The following is a 27,702-nucleotide window of genomic DNA, read 5'->3' on the forward strand; positions in this document are numbered from 1 at the left end:
AAAGCAACCAAAGAGTTTTTTAAGGCTAAAAAGTGGAATGTTATGCAATGGCCAAGTCAATCCCCTGACCTGAATCCGATTGAGCATGCATTTCACTTGATGAAGACAAAACTGAAGGGAAAATGCCCCAAGAACAAGCAGGAACTGAAGACATTTGCAGTAGAGGCCTGGCAGGGCATCACCAGGGATGAAACTGAGCATCTGGTGATGTCCTATGCGTTCCAGACTTCAGGCTGTAATTGCCTGCAAAGGATTTGCAACAAAGTATTAAAAAGTGAAAGTTAGATTTAGGATTGTTTAGTTTGTCCCATTACTTTTGGCCCCTTAAAAAGTGGGAGGCACATATAGAAACCGTTGTAATTCCTACACCGTTCACCTGATTTGGATGTAATTACCCTCAAATTAAATCTGAAAGTCTGCAGTTAAATCACATCTTGTTTGTTTTATTTCAAAGCCATTGTGGTGGTGAATAGAGGCCAAAATCTGAAAATTCTGTCAATGTCCCAATATTTATGGACCTGACTGTATATACCCCAGCAACGCCCCAGCCACCTCACTCTCCCATATATACGCCAGCAACGTCTCAGTCACCTCACTCTCACATATATACCCCAGCAATGCCCCACCTACCTCACTCTCACATATATACCCCAGCAACGCCCCAGCCACCTCACTCTCACATATATACCCCAGCAACGTCCCAGTCACCTCACTCTAACATATGTACCCCAGCAATGCCCCAACCACTTCCCTCACATATATACCCCAGCAATGCCCCAACCACTTCCCTCACATATATACCCCAGCAATGCCCCAACCACTTCCCTCACATATATACCCCAGCAACGCCCCAGCCACCTCACTCTCACATATATACCCCAGCAACGTCTCAGTCACCTCACTCTCACATATATGCCCCACCCACCTCACTCTCACATATATACCCCAGCCTTTCCCCATTCACCTTCCTCTCACACATATATGTTCCTGCCCCAGCCACCTCACTCTCACATATATACCCCAGCAATGCCCCACCCACCTCACTCTCATATATATACCCCAGCAACACCCCAGCCACCTCACTCTCCCATATATACCCCAGCAACGTCTCAGTCACCTCACTCTCACATATATACCCCAGCAATGCCCCATCCACCTCACTCTCACATATATACCCCAGCAATGCCCCACCCACCTCACTCTCACATATACAGTCAGGTCCATAAATATTGGGACATTGACAGAATTTTCAGATTTTGGCCTCTATTCACCACCACAATGGTTTTGAAATGAAACAAACAAGATGTGCTTTAACTGCAGACTTTCAGATTTAATTTGAGGGTAATTACATCCAAATCGGGTGAACGGTGTAGGAATTACAACAGTTTCAATATGTGCCTCCCACTTTTTAAGGGGCCAAAAGTAATGGGACTATCAACTCAAAAGCTATTTCATGGACAGGTGTGGGCTATTCCCTCGTTATTTCATTATCAATTAAGCAGGTAAAAGGTCTGGAGTTGATTCTAGGTGTGACATTTGCATTTGGAATCAGTTGCTGTCAACTCTCAATATGAGATCCAAAGAGCTGTCACTATCAGTGAAGCAAGCCATCATTAGGCTGAAAAATCAAAACAAACCCATCAGAGAGATAGCAAAAACATTAGGTGTGACCAAATGAACTGTTTGGAACATTCTTTAAAAGAAAGAACGCACCAGAGAACTCAGCAACACCAAAAGACCCGGAAGACCACGGAAAACAACTGTGGTGGATGACAGAAGAATTATTTCCCTGGTGAAGAAAAACCCCTTCACAACAGTTGGCCAAATCAAGAACACTCTCCAGGAGGTAGATGTATATGTGTCAAAGTCAACAATCAAGAGAAGACTTCACAAGAGTGAATATAGAGGGTTCACCACAAGATGCAAACCATTGGTGAGCCACAAAAACAGGAAGACCAGATTACAGTTTGCCAAACAACATCTAAAAAAGCCATTACAGTTCTGGAACAACATCCTATGGACAGATGAGACAAAGATCAACTTGAACCAGAGTGATGGGAAGAGAAGAGAAGGAAAGGAACTGCACATGATCCAAAACATACCACCTCATCAGTGAAGCATGGTGGTGGTAGTGTCATGGCGTGGGCATGTATGGCTGCCAATGGAACTGGTTCCCTTGTATTTATTGATGATGTGACTGCTGACAAAAGCAGCAGAATGAATTCTGAAGTGTTTTGAGCAATATTATATGCTCATATTCAGTCAAATGCTTCAGAACTCATTGGACGGCGCTTCACAGTGCCGATGGACAATGACCCGAAGCATACTGCAAAAGCAACCAAAGAGTTTTTTAAGGCTAAAAAGTGGAATGTTATGCAATGGCCAAGTCAATCCCCTGACCTGAATCCGATTGAGCATGCATTTCACTTGATGAAGACAAAACTGAAGGGAAAATGCCCCAAGAACAAGCAGGAACTGAAGACATTTGCAGTAGAGGCCTGGCAGGGCATCACCAGGGATGAAACTGAGCATCTGGTGATGTCCTATGCGTTCCAGACTTCAGGCTGTAATTGCCTGCAAAGGATTTGCAACAAAGTATTAAAAAGTGAAAGTTAGATTTAGGATTGTTTAGTTTGTCCCATTACTTTTGGCCCCTTAAAAAGTGGGAGGCACATATAGAAACCGTTGTAATTCCTACACCGTTCACCTGATTTGGATGTAATTACCCTCAAATTAAATCTGAAAGTCTGCAGTTAAATCACATCTTGTTTGTTTTATTTCAAAGCCATTGTGGTGGTGAATAGAGGCCAAAATCTGAAAATTCTGTCAATGTCCCAATATTTATGGACCTGACTGTATATACCCCAGCAACGCCCCAGCCACCTCACTCTCCCATATATACGCCAGCAACGTCTCAGTCACCTCACTCTCACATATATACCCCAGCAATGCCCCACCTACCTCACTCTCACATATATACCCCAGCAACGCCCCAGCCACCTCACTCTCACATATATACCCCAGCAACGTCCCAGTCACCTCACTCTAACATATGTACCCCAGCAATGCCCCAACCACTTCCCTCACATATATACCCCAGCAATGCCCCAACCACTTCCCTCACATATATACCCCAGCAATGCCCCAACCACTTCCCTCACATATATACCCCAGCAACGCCCCAGCCACCTCACTCTCACATATATACCCCAGCAACGTCTCAGTCACCTCACTCTCACATATATGCCCCACCCACCTCACTCTCACATATATACCCCAGCCTTTCCCCATTCACCTTCCTCTCACACATATATGTTCCTGCCCCAGCCACCTCACTCTCACATATATACCCCAGCAATGCCCCACCCACCTCACTCTCATATATATACCCCAGCAACACCCCAGCCACCTCACTCTCCCATATATACCCCAGCAACGTCTCAGTCACCTCACTCTCACATATATACCCCAGCAATGCCCCATCCACCTCACTCTCACATATATACCCCAGCAATGCCCCACCCACCTCACTCTCACATATACAGTCAGGTCCATAAATATTGGGACATTGACAGAATTTTCAGATTTTGGCCTCTATTCACCACCACAATGGTTTTGAAATGAAACAAACAAGATGTGCTTTAACTGCAGACTTTCAGATTTAATTTGAGGGTAATTACATCCAAATCGGGTGAACGGTGTAGGAATTACAACAGTTTCAATATGTGCCTCCCACTTTTTAAGGGGCCAAAAGTAATGGGACTATCAACTCAAAAGCTATTTCATGGACAGGTGTGGGCTATTCCCTCGTTATTTCATTATCAATTAAGCAGGTAAAAGGTCTGGAGTTGATTCTAGGTGTGACATTTGCATTTGGAATCAGTTGCTGTCAACTCTCAATATGAGATCCAAAGAGCTGTCACTATCAGTGAAGCAAGCCATCATTAGGCTGAAAAATCAAAACAAACCCATCAGAGAGATAGCAAAAACATTAGGTGTGACCAAATGAACTGTTTGGAACATTCTTTAAAAGAAAGAACGCACCAGAGAACTCAGCAACACCAAAAGACCCGGAAGACCACGGAAAACAACTGTGGTGGATGACAGAAGAATTATTTCCCTGGTGAAGAAAAACCCCTTCACAACAGTTGGCCAAATCAAGAACACTCTCCAGGAGGTAGATGTATATGTGTCAAAGTCAACAATCAAGAGAAGACTTCACAAGAGTGAATATAGAGGGTTCACCACAAGATGCAAACCATTGGTGAGCCACAAAAACAGGAAGACCAGATTACAGTTTGCCAAACAACATCTAAAAAAGCCATTACAGTTCTGGAACAACATCCTATGGACAGATGAGACAAAGATCAACTTGAACCAGAGTGATGGGAAGAGAAGAGAAGGAAAGGAACTGCACATGATCCAAAACATACCACCTCATCAGTGAAGCATGGTGGTGGTAGTGTCATGGCGTGGGCATGTATGGCTGCCAATGGAACTGGTTCCCTTGTATTTATTGATGATGTGACTGCTGACAAAAGCAGCAGAATGAATTCTGAAGTGTTTTGAGCAATATTATATGCTCATATTCAGTCAAATGCTTCAGAACTCATTGGACGGCGCTTCACAGTGCCGATGGACAATGACCCGAAGCATACTGCAAAAGCAACCAAAGAGTTTTTTAAGGCTAAAAAGTGGAATGTTATGCAATGGCCAAGTCAATCCCCTGACCTGAATCCGATTGAGCATGCATTTCACTTGATGAAGACAAAACTGAAGGGAAAATGCCCCAAGAACAAGCAGGAACTGAAGACATTTGCAGTAGAGGCCTGGCAGGGCATCACCAGGGATGAAACTGAGCATCTGGTGATGTCCTATGCGTTCCAGACTTCAGGCTGTAATTGCCTGCAAAGGATTTGCAACAAAGTATTAAAAAGTGAAAGTTAGATTTAGGATTGTTTAGTTTGTCCCATTACTTTTGGCCCCTTAAAAAGTGGGAGGCACATATAGAAACCGTTGTAATTCCTACACCGTTCACCTGATTTGGATGTAATTACCCTCAAATTAAATCTGAAAGTCTGCAGTTAAATCACATCTTGTTTGTTTTATTTCAAAGCCATTGTGGTGGTGAATAGAGGCCAAAATCTGAAAATTCTGTCAATGTCCCAATATTTATGGACCTGACTGTATATACCCCAGCAACGCCCCAGCCACCTCACTCTCCCATATATACGCCAGCAACGTCTCAGTCACCTCACTCTCACATATATACCCCAGCAATGCCCCACCTACCTCACTCTCACATATATACCCCAGCAACGCCCCAGTCACCTCACTCTCACATATATACCCCAGCAACGTCCCAGTCACCTCACTCTAACATATGTACCCCAGCAATGCCCCAACCACTTCCCTCACATATATACCCCAGCAATGCCCCAACCACTTCCCTCACATATATACCCCAGCAATGCCCCAACCACTTCCCTCACATATATACTCCAGAAATGCCCCAACCACTTCCCTCACATTTATACCCCAGAAATGCCCCAACCACTTCCCTCACATATATACCCCAGCAATGCCCTCTCACACATACCCCAGCTCTGCCCTTGCCACCTCCCTCTTACACATATATACCCAGCCCTGCCCTATCCAGCTCTCTCACATATATACCCCAGCCCATCCACCTCCATCTCACACATATACCCCAGCCTTGCCCCATCCACCTAACTCACAAATATATTGACCCTGCCCCAGCCACCTTCTGCTCACCCACATATACCCCAGCCCTGTCCCAGCCACCTCCTGCTCACACACATTAACCCTAGCTCTGCCCCATTCACTTACCACACACCTCTCTTTCTTTGTTTCTCTACCCTGGTAGCGCTAAAATAGGGAGTGCAGTGGCCGGTGGGGTCTGTCCAGCTCCAGTTCTAAGGTGGAGGTGCATGTGGGGCTGGCGGCTAGCGCGGGTCGGGAGGCGAGCAGCAACAGTATCAGGTGCATCGGGACTTAGTGCACCGAGGATGAAACATAATTACACAGTAGCTGGCCCCACTCTGGCACCCCGGGGGAGGAGTTGTCACATGCGGGGAAACACCTCCTTTTTACAATCACGGTGCATACTAGCTTGTGTCAGTAGTAGTACTGTATAGCTGGGACACTCTCCTCTTCTACTCCCTGCTTGCTGTTATTCCACGCCTGCCGCCGCCCACTTCCCATCCGGACTTGCGCATGCGCAGTCCAGAGTCCTGACGGGGTACTGGGGAATCCGAGGGATTTATTTAACTTTGCGGGGTAGCGGGAGACTACATAGAAACCCGGGAGTCTCCCGCAGTAATCGGGAGGGTAGGCAACTATGGCATAGATATAATAAATAGGGGTGTGCACCGGCCACTTTTCGTGTTTTGTGTTTTGGTTTTGGATCTGGATCTTTCTTCGTGTTTTGGATCTGGATTGGTTTTGCCAAAACCACCCTTCCGTGTTTTGGGTTCTGGGTTTTGTGTTTTGGATCTGTATTTTTTTGAAAAAAAGCATAAAAAAAGCTAAAATCACAGAATTTGTAGGTTTTTCTGCTCCTATGCTATTATTAACCTCAATAACCTTAATTTCCACTAATTTCCAGTCTATTCTGAATACCTCACACCTCACAATAGTGTTTTTATGTCCAAAAGGTTGCACCGAGGTAGCTGGATGACTATGCTAAGCGACACGAGTGGGCGGCACAAACACGTGACCCATCTAGGCGTGAAACTGCAGTGGCAGACAGGATGGCATTGAAAAACTAGGCCCCAAACTGTACATAATGCAAAGAAAAAAAAGAGGTGCAAGATGGAATTGTCCTTGGGCCCTCCCACCCACCCTTATGTTGTATAAACAGGACATGCACACTTTAACAAACCAATCATTTCAGCGCCAGGGTCTGCCACACAACTGTGGCTGAAATGATTGGTTCGTTTGGGCCCCCACAAAACAAGCTGGCAATTAATCTGTCCCTGCACAAACTGGCTCTACGGAGGCAAGATGTCATCCTCATCCTCCTCATCCACCGATTCCTCACCCTCTTCAGTGTGTACATCCTCATCCTCACAGAGTATTAATTCGTCCCTGCTTGAACCACAGGTCCCTCTGTACGTTCTGGAGGCTGGTCTCCCTGGAAGAGTTGATAATTCATTTTATGAACATCATCTTCTCCACATTTTGTGGAAGCAACCTCCTACGCCTTTCGCTGACAAGGTTCCCGGCTGCACTAAACACTCTTTCGGAGTACACACTGGAGGGGGGGCAACTCAGGTAAAATAGAGCCAGTTTGTACAGGGACCTCCAAATTGCTTCTTTTTCCTGCCAGTACAGGTACGGACTGTCTGACATGCCTACTTGGATGCTGTCACCGATGTAATCCTTTAACAGACAGACGCACGCTTGTCGCTGCTGCTTTGAGGATTCAAGTGCGGCTACAGCCCACACAATTCACAAAGACAGAAAAAAAAAAAGAATATTTTTATTGTTTGTGGAGCACACTTTGAGGGTGTCACCACCCTTTAACAGACAGACGCACGCTTGTCGCTGCTGCTTTGAGGATGCAAGTGTGGCTACATCGCACACAAGTCACAAACACATTAAAAAAAATGTTTTGATTTTTTTGGAGCACTTTGAGAGTTACAACACCCTTTAACAGACAGACACACGCTTCTCGCTGCTGCTTTGAGGATGCAAGTGCGGCTACAGCCCACACAATTCACAAAGACAGAAAAAAAAGAACAATATTTTAATTGTTTGTGTAGCACACTTTGAGGGTGTCACCACCCTTTAACAGACAGACGCACGCTTGTCGCTGCTGCTTTAAGGATGCAGGTGCGGCTACAGCCCACACATTTCACAAAGACAGAAAAAAAAAGAACAATATTTTAATTGTTTGTGTAGCACACTTTGAGGGTGTCACCACCCTTTAACAGACAGACGCACGCTTGTCGCTGCTGCTTTGAGGATGCAGGTGAAATCTAGACGGGATTTGGAACCGAGGACACACTACCTCCATCAATTGTCTAAATCCCACTGCACTAATGTCGGATACCGGACGCACGTCTAACACCAACATAGCAGTCAAGGCCTCAGTTATACGTTTTGCTTCAGGATGACTGCTGTCGTACTTCATCCTCATCGCTAGGGACTGTTGGAGGGTCAATTGTTTAGTAAAAGTAGTGATGTTCCTACTTCCTCTCTGGGATGATGAACAACTCCCAGCAGCAGCAACAGCACTAGGAGGAAGTGGTTCTTGATCTTTCCCTATTTTATTTTTATCGGAGAAAGTTTGGTCCTCCATTTATGTTATATTGATATATATACGTGCGGCTAAAGCGCACACAAACACAGAAAATATTTTTTTATTTTTGCTGGAGAGTAGTGCACTTTGTGGGTTACACCACCCTTTAAGAAATGAGCCAGCCGGCTCTTTACTTATGGGACACAGGCGCACGCTTGGCGCTGCTCCTTTGTTGATGCACGTGCAGCCACAGTGCACACAAGTCACAAACACAGAAAATATATTTTTTTTTGGTTTGGAGTGTACTTTGGGGGTTACAGAACCCTTTAAAGGTCAAGCCAGCCGGCCCTTTACTTATGACACAGGCGCACGCTTGGCACTACTTTGTTGATGCACGTGCGGCTACTGCGCACACAATTCACAAACACAGAAAATAATTTTTTTTTTGGTTTGGACTGGAGTGTACTTTCGGGGGTTACAGCACCCTTTAACAGTCTAGCCAGCAGGCCCTTTACTTCTGACACAGGCGCACGCTTGGCACTACTTTGTTGATGCACGTGCGGCTACTGCGCACACAATTCACAAACACAGAAAATTATTTTTTTTTTTGTTTGGACTGGAGTGTACTTTGGGGGTTACAGCACCCTTTAACGGTCAAGCCAGCCGGCCCTTTACTTATGACACAGGCGCACGCTTGGCACTACTTTGTTGATGCACGTGCGGCTACTGCGCACACAAATCACAAACAGAAAATATATTTTTTTTTGGTTTGGACTGGACTGTACTTTCGGGGGTTACAGCACCCTTTAACGGTCAAGCCAGCCGGCCCTTTACTTATGACACAGGCGCACGCTTGGCACTACTTTGTTGATGCACGTGCGGCTACTGCGCACACAATTCACAAACACAGAAAATAATTTTTTTTTTGGTTTGGACTGGAGTGTACTTTCGGGGGTTACAGCACCCTTTAACGGTCAAGCCAGCCGGCCCTTTACTTATGACACAGGCGCACGCTTGGCACTACTTTGTTGATGCACGTGCGGCTACTGCGCACACAATTCACAAACACAGAAAATATTTTTTTTTTTGGTTTGGACTGGAGTGTACTTTGGGGGTTACAGCACCCTTTAACGGTCAAGCCAGCCGGCCCTTTACTTATGACACAGGCGCACGCTTGGCACTACTTTGTTGATGCACATGCGGCTACTGCGCACACAATTCACAAACACAGAAAATATTTTTTTTTTTGGTTTGGACTGGAGTGTACTTTGGGGGTTACAGCACCCTTTAACGGTCAAGCCAGCCGGCCCTTTACTTATGACACAGGCGCACGCTTGGCACTACTTTGTTGATGCACGTGCGGCTACTGCGCACACAATTCACAAACACAGAAAATATATTATTTTTTTAGCACTTGGGGGGAGCACCCCTGATGGACAGAGCACCCCCTGGACAACACTACAGCGCCCCTTTAGGACTGGGACACTGCACAGGACTTTGGAGTGGACACAGCCCCTATGGAGAACTGACTGCACAACACAGTCCAGCCAGCCCCTATGGACTTTGAAGTAGTGGACACAGCCCCTATTAACAACAGCAGCACAGCACAACACAGCCAGCCCCTATGGACTTTGAAGTAGTGGACAACAGCAGCACTACACTACACTACACTACACAGCCCTAACTCCCACCCTCCCTCTTCACTGTCCACAGCCGAGTGAGAAAATGGCGCCGACGCGGGTACCTTATATAGGATCCAAAACCCGCGAGACTCGGAAGGCGGGATGATGACGTTTTGCCTCGATTTCAGATCCGAGTCAGGCGGGAAAAGTCGAGCCTGATTCGGATCGGACTCGGATCGGGGGGGCTCGGGGGGGTTCGGATTTCAGAAATCCGAACCCGCTCACCCCTAATAATAAATAACTCCAATTTTCAAACATAAGCATTTTTATAGCGTCCTGTAATCTGTAACAGACAACAGATGCAGTATGGTAATAAACATGGATACAGCTCACATCTTGCAGTAGGAGGATGTGAAGAAATCAAACTTCAGCCCATAGGTAAATTTTCATTATGTCAAGGAGAAGATGGCGATGAAAAATGTCTCTTCTAAGAAATAACGGCTGAAGCATCCGCTGCCGCAGAAAAGTCTCTATAGGAAGCCATCAAATAATCTTAATCTAGCGGGCACAAGAGCGCAAATTTGCGTCCATCTTTAATAAGCCTGGAGCAAACAGATGTAAATTCCTTGTGTGCCCTCGCAACCTCCACCGAATAATCTTGAGAGGAAAAGGTGTGCGGCTTCCCAGATCAGGTTACGCTTCCTTCTGGATGCCACCCAAAATAGCCTCTTTATGTGTAAGATTCAAATACTTGAAAATGACCACACGTGGTCTTTTGTTGTTTCCTTCCTTAACCGGACCCAGACGATGAGCTCTCTCAATAAAAGGCTCTGCACATACATCACGGAGGTCCAATAAGTCAGGGAGCGTGTGTCGTAAGAAATGAAAGAGTGCGGGACCTTTCACAAACTCAGGTAACCTGACAACTCTCAGATTATTCCTCCTTGACCTTTTCTCTAAATCAGGGGTAGCCAACCCTGGTCCTCGTGAGCTACCAATAGTGCATATTTTCCAGGTCTCCTCACAGAATCACAAGTGAAATAATTAGCTTCACCTGTGGATATTTTCAAATGTGTTAGTGAGTAATGAATACACCTGTGTACCAGCTAGGTGATCTGGAAAACGTGTACTGTTGGTAGCTCTCGAGGACTGAGGTTGGCTACCCCTACTCTAAATCATCGACTTTGTTTCTTATTTGGTAGTTCACCTTTTCAAAGTTAGCATACTACACTTTAAGCTCCTGTATGTCATAAAAGTTGGAACCTGCTTTGTTTTCCAAAGTTTCCAATCTCTTATCTAGCCAGGACACATGGGTTTTAACTTCTGCAATTGCCTGGGTAAAAGCAGCTGCCTGGTCCTTTAACATGGGACCATTCGTGTCCTTAATAGCCTGCATTACTGTAGTATAGGTGACCGGGCTATTAGCAGTCAGATTAATGTGGGCTATTCTGCCATCACTGGAGTGTTGGGAGCTGTCATCTATATTACTGTCAGGGAACTGTGAGGACTTCCCACTTGCCTGTGATTCAGACATGGCGGCCATGTTGGATTCCCAGTGTTTGTCAGGATGCTGTCTATTGTGTTTGCCCGGCATTTGTGGGGAGAAATATTTCTCTATACAGCAGCGCCACCAGAGTCCCGGGTGCTGTGGGAGCAAAGAGGGATGCTTTGGATGCCGGGAACCGGTGGTAGGCAGTATAGCCGTGTCAGCATTCTGCTCCCTCTCACATGGAAGCCGGCAGTGCAAGTAGATATTTAATTAACATTAAAATGGAGATAGCTAATTTCTCCTTCTCCCTAATTTCAAAGCTTATTATAACAGGACTCAACTGAATAAAAATCAGACAAGCCTGCATAAATTCAAGCAAACGAAGTGGATTGGGATTATTACAGTGCTTGCCAAATCTGGTCCTCATGGCCCACTCAGTCCAGACATCAAAGATATCACTTCTTCAGCACAGGTGGGTAAATCAAACTGACTGAGGTAAGAATTAGGGGCCTTATTCAAAGGTGAATGCTATGCCGATGTCTGCAAAGTCAAACGATGTTTTTTGTACAGTGCATGCATCTGAGTTACACGTGACCCGATGGTTTGAGTGATTGACAGTCACTGTGCGTTTATGGGTGGTAACAGGGGGGGTCTAGTCAATCATGGGGGTGGCAAACGTTTTCTGGGTGTGTTGCAGCCAGCGACCTGTCTTCATTATACGCAGTTTCACTGGCCCTGGTGGCTTAGTACCGACAGAATTCCTAGCAGCCATAGGGTAGCTCAGACGTTTGATGTTGCGGCATTTGCATGAGTTTCCAGTAGCGCTGTGTACAAAGACAGTCACCATGAGATTAACGTACTCCTATGAATCAGGCCCGGAGCCACCTGTGCTCATGCTTGAATATCCTTAGTACCTGAACTTTGAGTGGGCAATGAGGTCTGGGTTTGGGAAACACTGGATTATTATGAAAATTGAAAGGGTGAATGCAATCTTTATACATGAAGATGACTATTATGGCAACAGAACAAATTCAGCCAATAGCCATTCATGGTAGCCTTTCTGCCCATTGGAATGTGACTCCTATATATGAGATACTTCCATATGCAAGTTGCTGAGAAAATAGAAGAGTCAGAGCTTAGGCTTCAGGTTGGCAAGAGGCCAGCAGACATTTCCACCATCATTCTTCAGTAAGGGTTTATCATTTGTTACAACACTTGAACCTGATTTCTGCTTCGAGTGGACTCATATTTATGGCAGAGAACAGGGGCGTATCTACCCATTGGTCAGGATGGCACTCGCCAGGGGCACCGGCCCGTGGTCAGTGGGTAGAATCAAGACAGGGCCACCTGTGGCCACAGGCTGAAGTTGGTAAGTATTTGTGGGCTGCGGGGGACTGGTGGCTGGATGGTGGGGGCCAGGGACTGGAGCTGGGGGCTGGATGCGGGGGGTCAGGGACTGGAGCAGGGGGCTGGATCTGGGGGGCCAGGGACTGGAGCATGGGCCTGGATCCGAGGGGCCAGGGACTGGAGCCCCGTATTACAGGCAGGCTAATGGCTGGGGAGACAGGAGGGTGATGGGTGGGGAGGCAGAGAATGGGATGGTGGGGCTGGGGAGAGTGGATGGGGATGCTGGGGAGACAAAAAGGGGGCTGCCTGAAGTAACAAAAGGGGATGCTGGATGATAAAACATGGGCGTTGGCTATGGATACATAAGGAGGGCTGGCTGTAGAGACAGAGTAATTATTCAGAAAATATGGGGGGAGGGGGGCGCCAGTCCATTACTTTGCCTGGGGTGCTCGGAACCCAGAGAATACCTTATTCCAACTAGATGAACCTTACATGGGAGGAATGTTCTACTCATATGCCTCTACTTCTGTCCACTCCACAGATAAAGGTTGTGCTATTGTGATACAGGATGTGTAATGGCACCAAAGGTACAAGAATTGCACCCAGGTAACAGAGTTTTCCTGCAGGGTTAAACAACAGTTTAACCTTTCATAGCCCCACCAAGGATAACATACAAAAGTGTGATAAACTGTTTCTTTTTTTTTTTTAACCAGAACCTGAAAAAGGGAACTCAACTGAAATGAAGGGTTGGTAGCCCTGAGCCTCAATTTTACTCTCAGCTAACCCAAACAAAAGTTCCACCCGAAACCTAGTACTGTCATTAGATCTTTATGAGCTCCTAAGTAGAAACCGCTAAATAGATGTCTGACAAGAAGCAGAGCAGTCTGAGCAATATTTAAACCACAATATTAAAACCACCTCTGTGAGTTGCCGGAGCACACTCATGTACAACCTCACGTAGTTCCTACATTCCTGAAATGGAATATACCTAAATTTCTATGCTTTTCCCTTACTATCTACCCACACACACACACACTACTCAGTGCTTGCATTATCTTATCTATTAAATAAACAACCAACTACTAACATCAACAGAAAACACATAACATACTATAATACAAAGTGTTCATAAAATAACAATTCAATAACATTACAATATAAGAACAATCTGATTATACTACTGGGCAACAGTGAGTACTACCATTACTGATAAGGAGAGGCCAAGGCAAGCAGGACCTTAGCCAAGAGGGCACTGTCAGCATAACCCAAGAGGGTAGGGTCATACAAAGATGAATCCCAATAAGGACTTACGGCTGAATTTCAAGACCTAATGCTTGGGAGTTGCACCCAGCCTGACTAAGATCTGCTGGTTAGTGAAGTAAAGGACCCAGAGATGGACTTGTGTCTCGATCAGGACAATGAACAAGGACTAGGTGAAGGTGTAGGGCAAAGAAATTACCTAGGTTTGCATGGAAAACTAACAGGTGACAACGGACAGGTAAATATAAGGACTATAATGTGTGCGGTGTGGGCCCCCCTTGGTCCCAAGGGCCCGTGTACACCACACAAACACTACACCCATTATAGATACACCCCTGCTATTAGATAAAATGGTAGACGCCATTAATATAAAAGCAATAATTGTGCTATAAACCAGACTTGAAAAAAATAAATGACACTAGTAGAATAAATTGTACATGTATATTTCTCACATATTACAATTACAAGTACACTGTAATTGTGATGACACTCAATCCCGACAGTGTCATCCCAGCAAGGGATGTAACATAGGCTTCGAAATACCGATGCCTATGTTAATCCCAACGCCGGAACGCCAGACCGATCATCCTTCTGCCGGGTAAGTATGCACTTAGAACGGGGATGGGGGGGTTAGGTTTAGGGACCCATGGGGGGATTTAGGGTCAGGCACCCCCCTGGGGAAGGTTAGGGTTAGGCAAGGGAAAGGGCGGCTTAGGGTTATGCACTAGAGGGGGAGGTTAGGGTTAGCCCCCCCCGGTTTAGGGTGCGGGGAGGGGGGGTTAGGTTTAGGCAACCCTGGGGGGAGGTTAGGGTTAGGCACTAGGGGGGAGGTTAGGGTTAAACCCCTAAGGGAGGGTTAGGGTTAGAGGGGGGAGAGGGGAAAGTTGGTATATTTACGGGCGCACATCGGGATCTTCATCCTTCGGTCTCTCACTGGCGGGATTAGAACCGGTGGCTATTAAGACGTCAGAGTTTCAATGCCGTTTCCACTGTACAACTAACTGTCACAGCGAGTATACGTGGGAGTACTAGTACTCTTGGCTGAAAACCTGTGTTTCATAACAAAGATTATTTAGATGTAAGTCAACGTTTATTGCATTTCAAAGTCGTTTTTAAGTCATGTCATAAAAAATGCATGCTAATGAGGAAAAATGGGCCTGGTTAAAGAAAAAACAAAAGTTAATCTTATAGATTTGACTTGCACTCGATTTAAAAATCTAATAAAAATTGTCATAACAACAGTGAATTTCAGTATTTTTTATTATCAAAAATTGTATGTCAGTCATCTTCATTTGTTTGTTTTTTATTTTATGTGTATAACATTTTATTTTATCTAACACCTGTTACTACAATATGGGACACAAATCGTGGACAATTCATTTGTATTTGTACATAATAGGCCTGGATTGCTTTCACTTGAAAAGCACTGATGGAACATCTATATAAATAACGTATGTTATAGTAGTCATTACATCCTTATTTATTATACTATATGTACAGTATAGAAAAGGTGGCATGAACAACTGGTAAAAGGGGCTTGTGTCTACGGTCTATACTGAAGTAATACCAGCCCTGCTGATACTCCAGAGTGGGCCACATCTGACCCTGTGGGGAGTCATCTGGAAATGTCTGCACCTCTGACACCAGAATTATAAAGCAATATGGCTTCTCATGGTTACAGAATGTAAATGCAGTATTGGCTGGGTAGTGGCAGACAGCGTGGGAATCAGCAGAACACGCCTCAGGGGCCTCTGACCCTTACTCACCGAGAGAATCTGTAACGCAGCAGTCCTGACATGCTGAGGTTGTCTCTCCCTGGGCTGCACTGATTCTGTGACCGCCCGGTACCAAAGGCAACACAGAGCAACACCCTCACAATAATTATTGTCTAAGCAGTAATCAATTTGTTATATCTGCTTAAATGTAAAAAAATATTTTTGTGTAAAGAAATGCTAAGGAATATTACCATTTACATCTAGGGTTTATTTTACTGCAAAAATGTAGCTAATGCAATATTGTGTATTTTAATACTGGGAGCAGGGCCGCAATCAGTGGGCGGCTGCCGGGACTGGATTCCCGGACCCAGACGCTCGGGGGGCCTGCCCGCTCCTACCCACACCCCTTGCTGCCCCCTACTAGCCCCTCCACTGCCCACTTATAGCCCCCACCGCCACACAATAGAAGTGAAGTCGCCCCCCCTCTCAACCTTCTACCTACGTCGCTAAATGAGAGAGGAGCCGTGCCATGTGAGGACTGAAGACGGAGCAGGGGCAGCCAGAGTTCAGAACAGAAAAAGGTGGGAGTTATGAAGATAAGTGTCGGGTTGTGGGATGGCAGCCCTGGCTGCGAGTAGCAATGACTATCCAATAGGTACATACAGTGCAACATGTTACACCACAACCTCCTTATTTCCATTATACAACACCATTGGTAGAATGCCAGTTCAGGCCTATGTTTTAAGCTGGTGATATAAAGAAGGAGCACTGCATTTTTGTATTAGGCAAATGATGTTACTAGATTTCTGTCATTTTCATTTCTTCAATTAACAGGAATAAACAAATTGTGTGAGCCTCCTGTCATTTATAAATACATACAGTACAAAAGCTTAGTACTTTCCAATGCTATACGGAATATATAGATCACGTTTCTACTTTGTGGTCTTCATAGAGGGGTTAAATGGTCAGGTAAAGGGTCAGGTAACGGGAAGGTTAAATGTCCGGTTAAGGCTATGCACAGGTTAAATCTGCAGGTAAGGAGCTCCCAGGCTCTCACCAGACTGACTGACACTTTGACAAGTCTATTTGTGGCAGAGATTACACAGCTCAACTGTGAATGTGCCTCCAGCTATTAAATCCCTCAACCCCCTAATTTTATTTTTCACATTCCATGTAATGAACTTCATTCTACATTAGGCTTATAATTAGGTTTGTTGAGTGATTATCCATTGCTTTGCAGAAACACCTCCTATATCAGGATATACTACTTACCCTAGTTACAGTACTACTTATGTAATTACCAATCTCTCTGCAGCTTGGCTGCAATTGAATAATTATGTTTTCTGCAGTCTTTGAGCTGGGAAAGTGTCCTAACCCTTTAGGTATAAAAGTAGGATTTCCCTGACACCTGTGATTATTATACTGCATATTTATTTAATAATCTATAAATTAAAGAATACATTGGGAGTCACACTTCTATTTTTCAGAATGCCCTGGATACATCATATACAATTGTGAATTGGTTAGAAAGTTTGTATTAAGCCTTATAATCACATATGTGCTCACAGGACTGAGCGGCAGAAGTTGTGAAAGATCTGAAACAGGAGGCAGGTTTTATATCCCTTTTACACTGACCTAAAAATTGTCGGTGTAAATGGATCTACCTGAGTCTAGGGACCGGGGTATCCAACTCGGGTACTTTCCAGGGTTGGCCATGGGTCATACCTGTGGCACCCTGCAGTGTAAACGGCCTGAATCCGGGTCACGATGACCCGGGCTGTGCCGCATGCGGCCTGATTGGCCGGCTTTAGTGCCGCTTGCAGATGCAGACCCAGCTCCGGTGTGAACGGCCGGCTTCAGGGAACACTTTGGTGGAAAAGAGGTATAAGTGACTCTGGTAGGTTGTTCCAGAAATAAGCAACTTAGGAGAAGGACAGATTCCTTACTGAATTGGGAAATAGTAGCCAGCTTCTGGAGGTAGATCTTATCTGATAAGTGTGCTAGCTGCAGGGCTAATAATATCTCTTCCACCAAAAACCCAGGTCCGACCTGGGCTTTCAGACATGGTTCCAACCCAGGTCAGACACCGTTTACACAGCACCAAAGATCTGGGTTATTCTCAGGTCAGCTCCGTTCACACTGAACCTGGGTCTGCCCTGCTAGGTCATAAAATGTGGGAGGTGACTGCTCCACAACCACCAATAAGCTCATTTTAGGCATGACCCAGGTCGGATAACCCAGGTTGCGCCGTTTACAACGCACCATTACCCAGGTCCATCCTGGGTCCGACCCTGGTAGCTACCTGGGTTGGATTGCCGGGTCACTTGACTCGAGTTATTGTTCAGGGACCCTTTTACACTGAACTGCGACCCGGGTAGACCCAGCAAAAACCCAGGTTTTTGCTCTGGTGTAAAAGGGGTATTAGTCTATTCAGATGTTCAGAGTAATTTGTTTAGAGAGAAATGTGAATTCTGGACTTTATGGACAACCAGATTGAGTTCCAAAGTGTATAAAGTTGGCCATGGCATTCACATAGTCCAGAGGTTCACAAACGCGGTTCTCAAGGCTCCCCAACAGTTTAGTTTTTAGAGATATCCATGGTTGAGCACAGGTGGTCAAATCAAATTGACTGATGTACTAATAAAGTCACCTATGGTCAAGAATGGATATCCTTAAAACCTGGGCTGTTAGGGTTTCCCAAACTCGTTCCTCAAGGCACCCTGAGTCAGCGTTTTGCAGTAAGAAGTACATGGTGACAGAATAACAGACAAGGTGACATAATAAAGAATTAGTGAGGACAAATTGTAAACAATAGTAATAAGACATAGGGGCATATTCAATGGGGGGTGAGAATCATGCACCGCGGGGTTTTCCTGCAGGTGCAGGATTTTTGCTATTTATTTAGGAGTGGGGTTTTGGATTTTTTGAGTGCCGGGAGGTTTTTTTTTAGCGCACGACCAATTTTTCCTAAAATCCACAATTTTAGGAAAAATGGTCGGGAAATGCTCTGGGACCCGGGCGGCAGCCCTCCTAATGACTAATTAAGCAATTGGAAGTTTACAATTAGCTTAATTAGTCAGTAATGCTCACCAAAGTGCTGTCTTCTGCATCCAGTGTCGGGACCCGGTCTCCTGCAGCAGCGGTGAGTATGTCAGTGTGTGTTAGTGTTTATGAGTGAGTGTGTGTGACCCCCCATGTGTGTGTGTTTGTTCCCCCTGTAATGGGCACTGGGAGAACTACAAGAGGTGCAGTGCTTGAGAAATTGTTTAATTTGAGGTTAGGGAGTTCGTTCAAATTCCAAATCCAGTTCAAGCTCCTAGAAGTCTTTATGTACACTTTGTATGCACTCAGATTTTATTAGTATCATCATTGATACACAGCTAGATTCCACAATCATTAGGGTTTCTATGGTAACCCCCCTTTTCTCTCTATAAAAGGACCTTAGGTTACTAACTCCAGCTAAGTGGTGTACATCCTTTGATCAGTGCCTCCACCAAATTATTGGTAGTAGGTATTGGCCTACTTGGGAAATACCTATTAAGCAATTTTGGCTTGCTTGGGTAAGCCTTACAATACTAAAACTAATATTTATGTTCCAATTGGGTAATGCTTAAATAATCTAGTGTGCCATAAATAATTACAGTAGTAGCAAACCTGATCTTCTCTCCTTTTGTTTCACCAAGCTTTCCAGTCTCTTTCCAGCAAATAAAACAAATAATACACTTTAAGTATAGTTTCAGCATTTTATATTAGTTTTGTTTATGAAATAGTAACCAGTACTTTCATATACATGGCAGAAATGGCCTATGCAGTCAGTACATATTCATACTTGAATTTTAACTGAACAAAGTAATTCTAGAGGTTAAAAGATCTATAATAAAGCTCTAATGGTTAAACGCTTAGTGTAACAATGAGTCCAGAGTCATCTTGTCTCCTATGTTATATTAGCACCCTTATAAGTAAAGTTAATTATAAGGTTGCTAACACCTTAAAGTTGCACTAGTATATGATATTAATAGCATTTTAGATAACTATTCCCTTGAGAGTCAATGTTCAATGGATCTTGGAATAGTTAGTTTATAAAATGAATTTATATCCACCTAACTGTTGTATGGATGTTCACTTCTCACAGAGACAAATATAATACACACATCCACTTGTAAATATAGTCTAAATAACGGTTGAAAATAAGTATTAGTGTTGAAACAGAAACTCAGCAGACTAAAATGTACTGTATCTCTTTAATTGGCAACACTGTAAAATAGGGTCTCCTGCTCAGTGGATAACTGTTAGTGCTGCAAACAGGTCTAAAGTCTCTCTAGTACAAGCTGTGCTACTTCACCCCGGAAACCGTCAGTTTATATAATGACAGAAAATATGAGAAGGCCTATCACTGGATTTCCTCAGTTCTCCCCCAAACTTCTTATATAAGAACAATATAGAGAATGCAGTATAAGTTATGTCTTCAGTAGTGGGAGTGCTCTCCTACTGCTAAGGGGCAGATGTATGAAGCTCTGGAAAGTGATATATTGGTGAGTTATAAACAACCAACCAATCAACTCCTACCTGTCATTTTTTCAAACATGACAGTTAGGAGCTGAGTGGTTGGTAGTTTATCACTTTCCAGAGCTTAGTACATCTGCCCTTAGTTATACTATTATGTTCAATGCCTCCCAGCTTACTTATGTAACACAGCCAGGGGCGTATCTATAATGGGTGCAGTGTGTGCGGGGCACACGGGCCCCTGGGTCCAGGGGGGCCCTGCACCACTCACCCTGCACCCATATTAATTTAAACTTACCTGTCCAGGTAAACTATCCCCATCCTGTCCACTTCACTAGGAAGTGGGTGGGATGCAGGAGATTTGCCTACTCTCCAGGGGGCGCGTGTAGTGTAGTTTGGATTACTCACTATGGCACTACAGTCGCTGTCCATATATATGAGACCCCCTTCCAGCACCTTTCTTTGAAGGAGGGAGGTCCTGCTCTTTAGAAACAGTTGACTGCTACCTGTGAGTGCATAACGTAAGCCACCACTATGCTGTACAGCCGGACCCAGCAATGCTTTACTGCCTCACTACTATTGCTGCTGCGTTTCCCCTCTTCCACCACTGACTACCCGTTGCATCCAGGAACACCCCGACTGGTGAGCTAGGAACTCAGCTGACAGCTGCTCTCATAGCTCCCACTGTGAAAGGATCCCTCTCTGGCTGCACCCCCTGCGTCTGGCAGCCTAACACCACTCTGCCACACAGTTGGCCACTGGCTGTCAGTCTGCAGGCAGCTCTTATATACCTCTCTCTGAACTTGGTTCTTTTTATATATATATATATATATATATATATATATATATATATAAAGAACCAAGGCCGCTCTAAAAATGAAGAAGGACGGCCCTGATTCAGAGCGTCCGGCTCTGAATCAGGGCCAGGATTCTAAAGCTACCACTAAAGGTGCATACACACACAATGATGTGAGTAATGAACGATATTCGTTGAACAATTTTCGTTCAGTTTTTCCCTCGAACAAGTGAACGAAAATCGTTTTACAAAGTAGTTGGTTTTACTTTACATAATAAATGATTTTCTGTGTGTTGAAGGGAAAATGTTGCAACTTCTATTGAAAATCGTTCAGTTGGCCAGTCTGACTGAACTACAAACTACAAATTGACAAACGTGAACGCACATGAACGATAATCGTTCATCATTTTACACTGAACGATTTTTTGAACGATTCAACGATAACAAGTTCATTATAGTTAAATTGTTCAAAAAATCGTTGTGTGTGTATGCAGCTTAAGAAGTCAAATTCAGGTGCTAGATTCTGCAGAATTGTCATCGTACCTTCCTTGTCATCAGCCTGGACTTGTACAGATGTCAATTGCTGAGATATGGATATCTTGCCAATGTACTCATTCATGTCTCTGCATGCACTCAGGTCCTGATTCAGACCCGGTCGCAAGCGCTGAGCGCTCACAACCGGGTCGATGGTAACCCAGAGCGCATGCGCACGACGGAGCCAGCTCCGTCGTGCGCATGCGCGAGACCCGGATAGCAACGGGCAATCCGTCACTCCGGGTCTCGTACTAAAGGAGGCGTGCAGTCAATGTTGAGTAACAGCACGCCCCCTTTGGTGGGTGGGCCGGGGGAGTGGCTGCCCAAATGGAGGCATTCCCATGTGAACGCCTCCATTTGGGGGCGGCCCCACTTACATCACGAGTGATGTTAGTGGGAGAGATTTCGGCTCTATTTGAGCCGAAATCTCTCTGGGGCTTGCGGCAACGAGACCCTACCACAAGGGTCTCATAGCAAGCCCGATGGTCGCGATGGTCTTGACCATCGGGACCATCTTCCTGGCCGCTCGCTATAGCTGTGGGTGGTCACCCACAGCTATGCGAGTGGCCAGGATGCCGCTCTAAAAAAAAAAATAGCCCGACCCTGATTCAGAGCGAGCGCTCTGTCAGAGCATCCGCCTCTGAATCAGGGCCTCAGTTTGATACCGTACAGTGTATGCCTCAGGTTTATTTTCCTCATGAGACCTTTGTCTTCATTTGCAGCTTCCAGGGCAATCCAAATGTTGTGTGCTGACACTTTTATGTGAGTTATAGAATACATGTGCTGCTCTACAGGCAGGCCTATGGGCCACATGGCCCTATCTACTTCATCAGGATTTGGATTATCATCTGGATCATTTGTGATTTTCCACAATTTCTCCCGCTTTAGCTGCATCTCCATTGCAAACTTCCACGTGGCGTAGTTCTCCATACTTCTTAGTTTGGAGAAAGACATTCTTGCACTGATCCAAATACAGGAACTTTCTGTTTCTTCACACCAGGGGCTCTTTAGTGTCTGGGGCCATAGCCTGTTGGGATGGTCATCACAATAGGGTGCACAGCGGATGTGAATATGACTGTCACACCACACATAAGCGTTATTTACCAGGGTACTGGGTTTGTTATCAGCAGTTCAGGGTACTTCAGGGGTTAACACACAGTGGTACATGCAGGAACACAGTAGTATATTAGTATGACAGCCTGGAGCAAGCAGGGTGTGCTGGGTGTTGTAGTGTGCTTGGTGCAGAATGCCCCAGCTGGCTGTAAACTCACTGTGCAGGTAGTAGAATGCCTGCAAAGCTAATCTGTGATGATATAGTAGGGTTCTACAGCCTTTGTGGCTGTAGTAGAGTCAGGTAAAGCAGGACTGCGTCCAACTATGCAGGATGCCAGGGGAGAAGAACCTCTGGTATTGCCGCACATGTGCAGTAGTGCATGTTGCAGGACATGTTGCAGGACAGACCTACTGTGAGTGCTACGGCGGGTCCTAGTGCCCTCTGGCTCTAAGTCAAGTGATGGAGGCAGTGCAGAGTGCTGCTCTCCCAACAGAGAACCCCTGGGCTGGTAGAAAATAAATTGTGGTCATAAGAATAGCCAAAGTCAGAATAAGGAAAACAGCAAAACAATATATGAAACTGGGTCAGCAACAAGTAGATCTCAAGGACACCGGTCAGTACACTAAGCATGATCTATCACTGGTGTAGGTAATCCGCCATGCAAGCTATTTAACTTGCCTGAACCCCTGAAGCCCAGCACTGCTACACCTAAGAGGAGGACTCTAGTGTGGTTTCCCTGGCAACTGGCAATACAATCAGAACAGAAATGACATCAGTGTCCAATGATCGAGCGTCTGTTGCCAAGTCTCGGCTGACACTTCTAACAGTAAAGCTGCAATGCGTGTAGCAGTAGTCATTGCAAGTAGCCCAGCTTACATTGTTGTTTAGTTTGAATAATATCACCATGTGCGCCTCATCCTCCTCTTAACATACTTGAGTAAATGTAACTTTGCAATTAGATTTTGTTGAAGGAGGTGATGTATGAATATGCTCCAACATGGCATATGTATTCTGGTTACTGTTATATTCCTCTTATTGATATAAGCATATTCCAGACAGCAGGAAAATGCAAACAAATTATTAATGACCTTCTACACTGCTGCAGGATAGAAATGATTTCATAGACGTTGTTAGAGCAATACTGGGCTGTTGTCACCCATAGATAGCAACCAGATCTCAAGTAAAGTAGGGAAAGTCAGCCCCAAGCACTCTGACTATGCAGAACGGAGCTTGGCTATGAGTTTAGAACACAATACACTCCTCTCTGATCCAGTCAGGAAAACTTATTTTATTCAAATTAATTATTAAAATTTGGCACATAATTTGCTGCGGGGTTTGGGGGGTTTTGGCCAAGGCCATGAACCAACACTTAAGTACATAATGCTGGCCAGAAGGGTTACCATATTAGTTAGGGACTGCAGAGAGGTGTTAAGGGGTCAATAATGACGATAGGACTTGTATAGTGACAGTATTCTAGTAGAGGGAACACCTGAGTTACTGATCATTCCAGAATTCACAGAATCCATTCTCTTCCCTAAATAATGATTTTCTTTGAAAGGCAAATCCATGAAGAAAGGCTACATGTACTTTCTGTTTTACACCTGCCAGTAATGCTATGCTACAAACTTTAGGTTATTATAAGGTCACTTACCGGTAAGTGTGGTGGGTGGGGGAGTGGTCCAGCTGGAGCCTCGTGTCCTTGTCGCGTTGGTGTTGGACCGGGGGTGTTGTGCTGTGGTGCCTGTGCGGTCCTGGCTTCTCAAGGTAAGGATCACGAATGTGGGTGTTTCACCGGTGGTTCGTCTCACACGTACTGGTGCTCGGCATCACCTTGCCGGTTGTGTGGGCGGGATGGTGGATACTGTGGCAGGTAACTTTCGATGTCTTGGCAGTGGGTCAGGACCCTCCTTGGGGGGCAATCCTGCGGCTCTCTTAGTCGATGTAGACACCCATGCGTCCGCGTGTTCCTCACTGTGTGCTGGTGACAGGACCTACCAGGACCAAGCTACACACATCTACACCAGCTGCCACACATCGACGCTAGCCACCCCCGCCTACTCGGCACACCAATCTCCAGCTCACCAACAGGGTATGGACTTTTCCCCTTGGACTGTAACGAGCTTCACATGGTTCTGAGGCCAGGAGGGACTTGCACTGTGTCTCCTATTTGTACACTGCAATAAACATCTGTTCACCCTGTATTCACTGTCTAGTATTTATTCACGCCAGTTTCACACACCACCCCACACCAGTATAGATTACCACACACAACCACCCCACCTCATGGGCTTACCCCATCTCCCCATCCTCCCCCCCCCTCGTATACCCTCATTCTCCTCTCCCCCACTTTTCCCCCAGTCACCACCATCCCCCACCTATACCTGTACAGCGCTACCCTTTCACACCTTCAGATACCCATTTAGAGACCGGACACCTCTTAGGGAAGCTTCGCACAAACTACCTCCCAGCTCCCCTCATCCCCTACACCTCCCTCCTACAAACCTCCACCTCCCCTGCTCCAACCAGAGCACAGTATTCAACCGTTGTTATATATTATAAGGTCAACATTGTCCTTAATTGCTTGTCAAACCATATATGTATGTAGTTTCTATAATGTTGGTGGTATGAATGCTTGCAAGATCCATCATTCAGTAAATATGCCATTGTTTGTTTTCGTTTACCCATAATCCCTTTATCTCCCACTATTGTTTTCCTTAGTGAAGGCTATAATCCTTTTATAATACAATAGCTTCAGGTAAATTCCTAGTGGCAAGGCACATACAGTATGTACTGTCATTATAGGTCGGGTATGAGACACGGGGGATGTTACCAGGTACAGAAAGCACATAAAGTATGACAGAGTTCAAGCCAAAAAGGTTTCACTTGCTTCTGTGCGTCTCAGGGCCTGATTCTGAGGCGCACGCAGACATGGTGGCGTCCTTATGCTAATGTCGCAGAAGATTTCTTCAAAACTGATATGCCCACTTTCAGCGTTTTGCACCTTTGGAAATCTGTTTCAGTTCATCTTTAGATTCGCCGTCAGACGCACCATCGAATCTTGCACCATCCACAATGGCAGGTGCAGTTTCACTTAGTATGGCGTCCTCTGTGAGCGGCCATTCATCTTTAGACACAGCCGCTGTCAACAACACTCCCATGTCTGCCTAGCCGCCTCCGTTACCTCCCAGGAACACCCACTAAAATCCATACTCCCTGGGGCATATCCAATTAGGTGCAAGGTTTAGCAAGGTAAAAAACCTTGTGCCCCTTGCGCCCAATTTTTGGATCACCGCGGGTATGTGCTTTCCCAATACTTGGTGTATCCAATTAAAAAAGTACTTGCTCTGGAGGTCCGAGGGAAAAAACTCCAGGTGCTCAAAAACTGAAAAACCCAGCAATTAATTGAATAGTAAAAATCCTGCACCTACAGGAAAAGCCCCACAGGTGCAGGATTTTTGCTATTCTCGCACCGAATTGAATATGCCCCTCTGTATCCAAATTCGTTCTTCGTCTCGGTGCAATAACAATCAAGATGCATGCGCAGTACTTAAAGCATCTCAGGCGTGTCACAACCATTTCAGGGGCGCGTCACAGCCATAGGGTTGCTCAGATGGTGTGACCGATGTTCGTTTGATGCTGCATCTTTGTATGCAAGTGGACAGATCTGAGAAGCTGTGGTGGGCGTCTATATACAAATGACGGCGGCTGTGACATTTGCATATCTTTGCATAAGATCTGGTGAGTTAGAAGACGCAGCAGCGACACAATTAGGCCCTATGACACAGTTCTTTTATGTATAATGTATGTGTGGAGTAAGTGGTACCCAGAATCCTCTCTGTCATTAGACATCTGACTGGGGTCCTATATTCTGCCCTGCAGTATAAGAGATTTCTAACTTTACATCTGGTCTCTGTCACTGTATGTATATACCTACATAATTCACAAATGCACTTGGACTATAAACTCACAAAGCTCCTAGAGCTTGTTTGTCCCTGTTGATTCTGAATCAGGTCATTCTAATTCAACCCCAACCATATAGTATATGAAGTTATTTTAACATCATTTTACATGATACACTTTAAAACAATCTTGCACACGTTCATTGAAATGATTAAGAAGACTCCCTCTTTGCCATTGTTAGGCAATGAGGAAAATAGTGTGTTGAATATTCAGTAAATCCCCATATCTGCCCGTGCTCAATGTGGGGGGACTGCGGGGGAAAATAAAATATTGAATGAATGGTATGATGTCACTCACAGTCACTAATTCAGAGTGGCTGCACTGGCTCTGGTCAGATCTGTCTACTGTCATTTCAGAGCACATTCTGTGTCACCTTATTTGCAAGTAGTGATTCTGTATGATGAGACATAAAACGGAGAATACAAATGTTTTCGGACATTGGCCTACCCTTTCCTTTCCATCACCCACTGCATTCCTTCCTGGTTTTATAGTTCATACTCTCCTGCCTTTACCCCTCTTTTTTATCATTTGGAACAGGAGCACTGATAATCCAGTTGTATTTTCATGTTTTGATTGCAACTTTGCGTATATTTGTACCAATGATACAAAATAGGCACCGAAAAAGAAAATGAAATAAAAAACACTGCCCTGAAATATATATGGAGCAATGAACTAAGCAGTAACTTTTTTCGTGAACGCACTCAGGGTTGGATTCAGAGATGTACAGTATGCAATGCCAATGTTTACGCCAGTGATTCCCAGCCTTGATCCTCAAGGCACGCTAAAGCTGGCCACACACTAGACCAACTTACATCCAACCAGACAACTTGTTGATTGGCTGGAATGAAAAGCTGGTAACGTATGGGAGTAAATGATGATCAGCAATTTGATCCTAAATGTCAGAAAACAGATGAAAATGGACGTCAGACAAGTTTGTTAAATGTTTGATCTAAACAATTTGTTCAAACAACAGTTTTTGTCCATTTTCCGGAGTTTGGGAGCAAATTGCTGATTGTCATTTGCTTTCATACCTTACCAGATTTTCATTCCAACCAATCAACTAGTTGGCTGGTTGGACAGATAATCTTTAGATGTGTGGCCAGCTTTACAGTCCTGGCTTTAGTGATATCCATGCTTAAGCACAGATGGTTAAATC

Source organism: Taudactylus pleione, unplaced genomic scaffold (assembly GCF_031769625.1).
Source record: "Taudactylus pleione unplaced genomic scaffold, aTauple2 ptg000121l, whole genome shotgun sequence".
Classification (NCBI taxonomy): domain Eukaryota; kingdom Metazoa; phylum Chordata; class Amphibia; order Anura; family Myobatrachidae; genus Taudactylus; species Taudactylus pleione.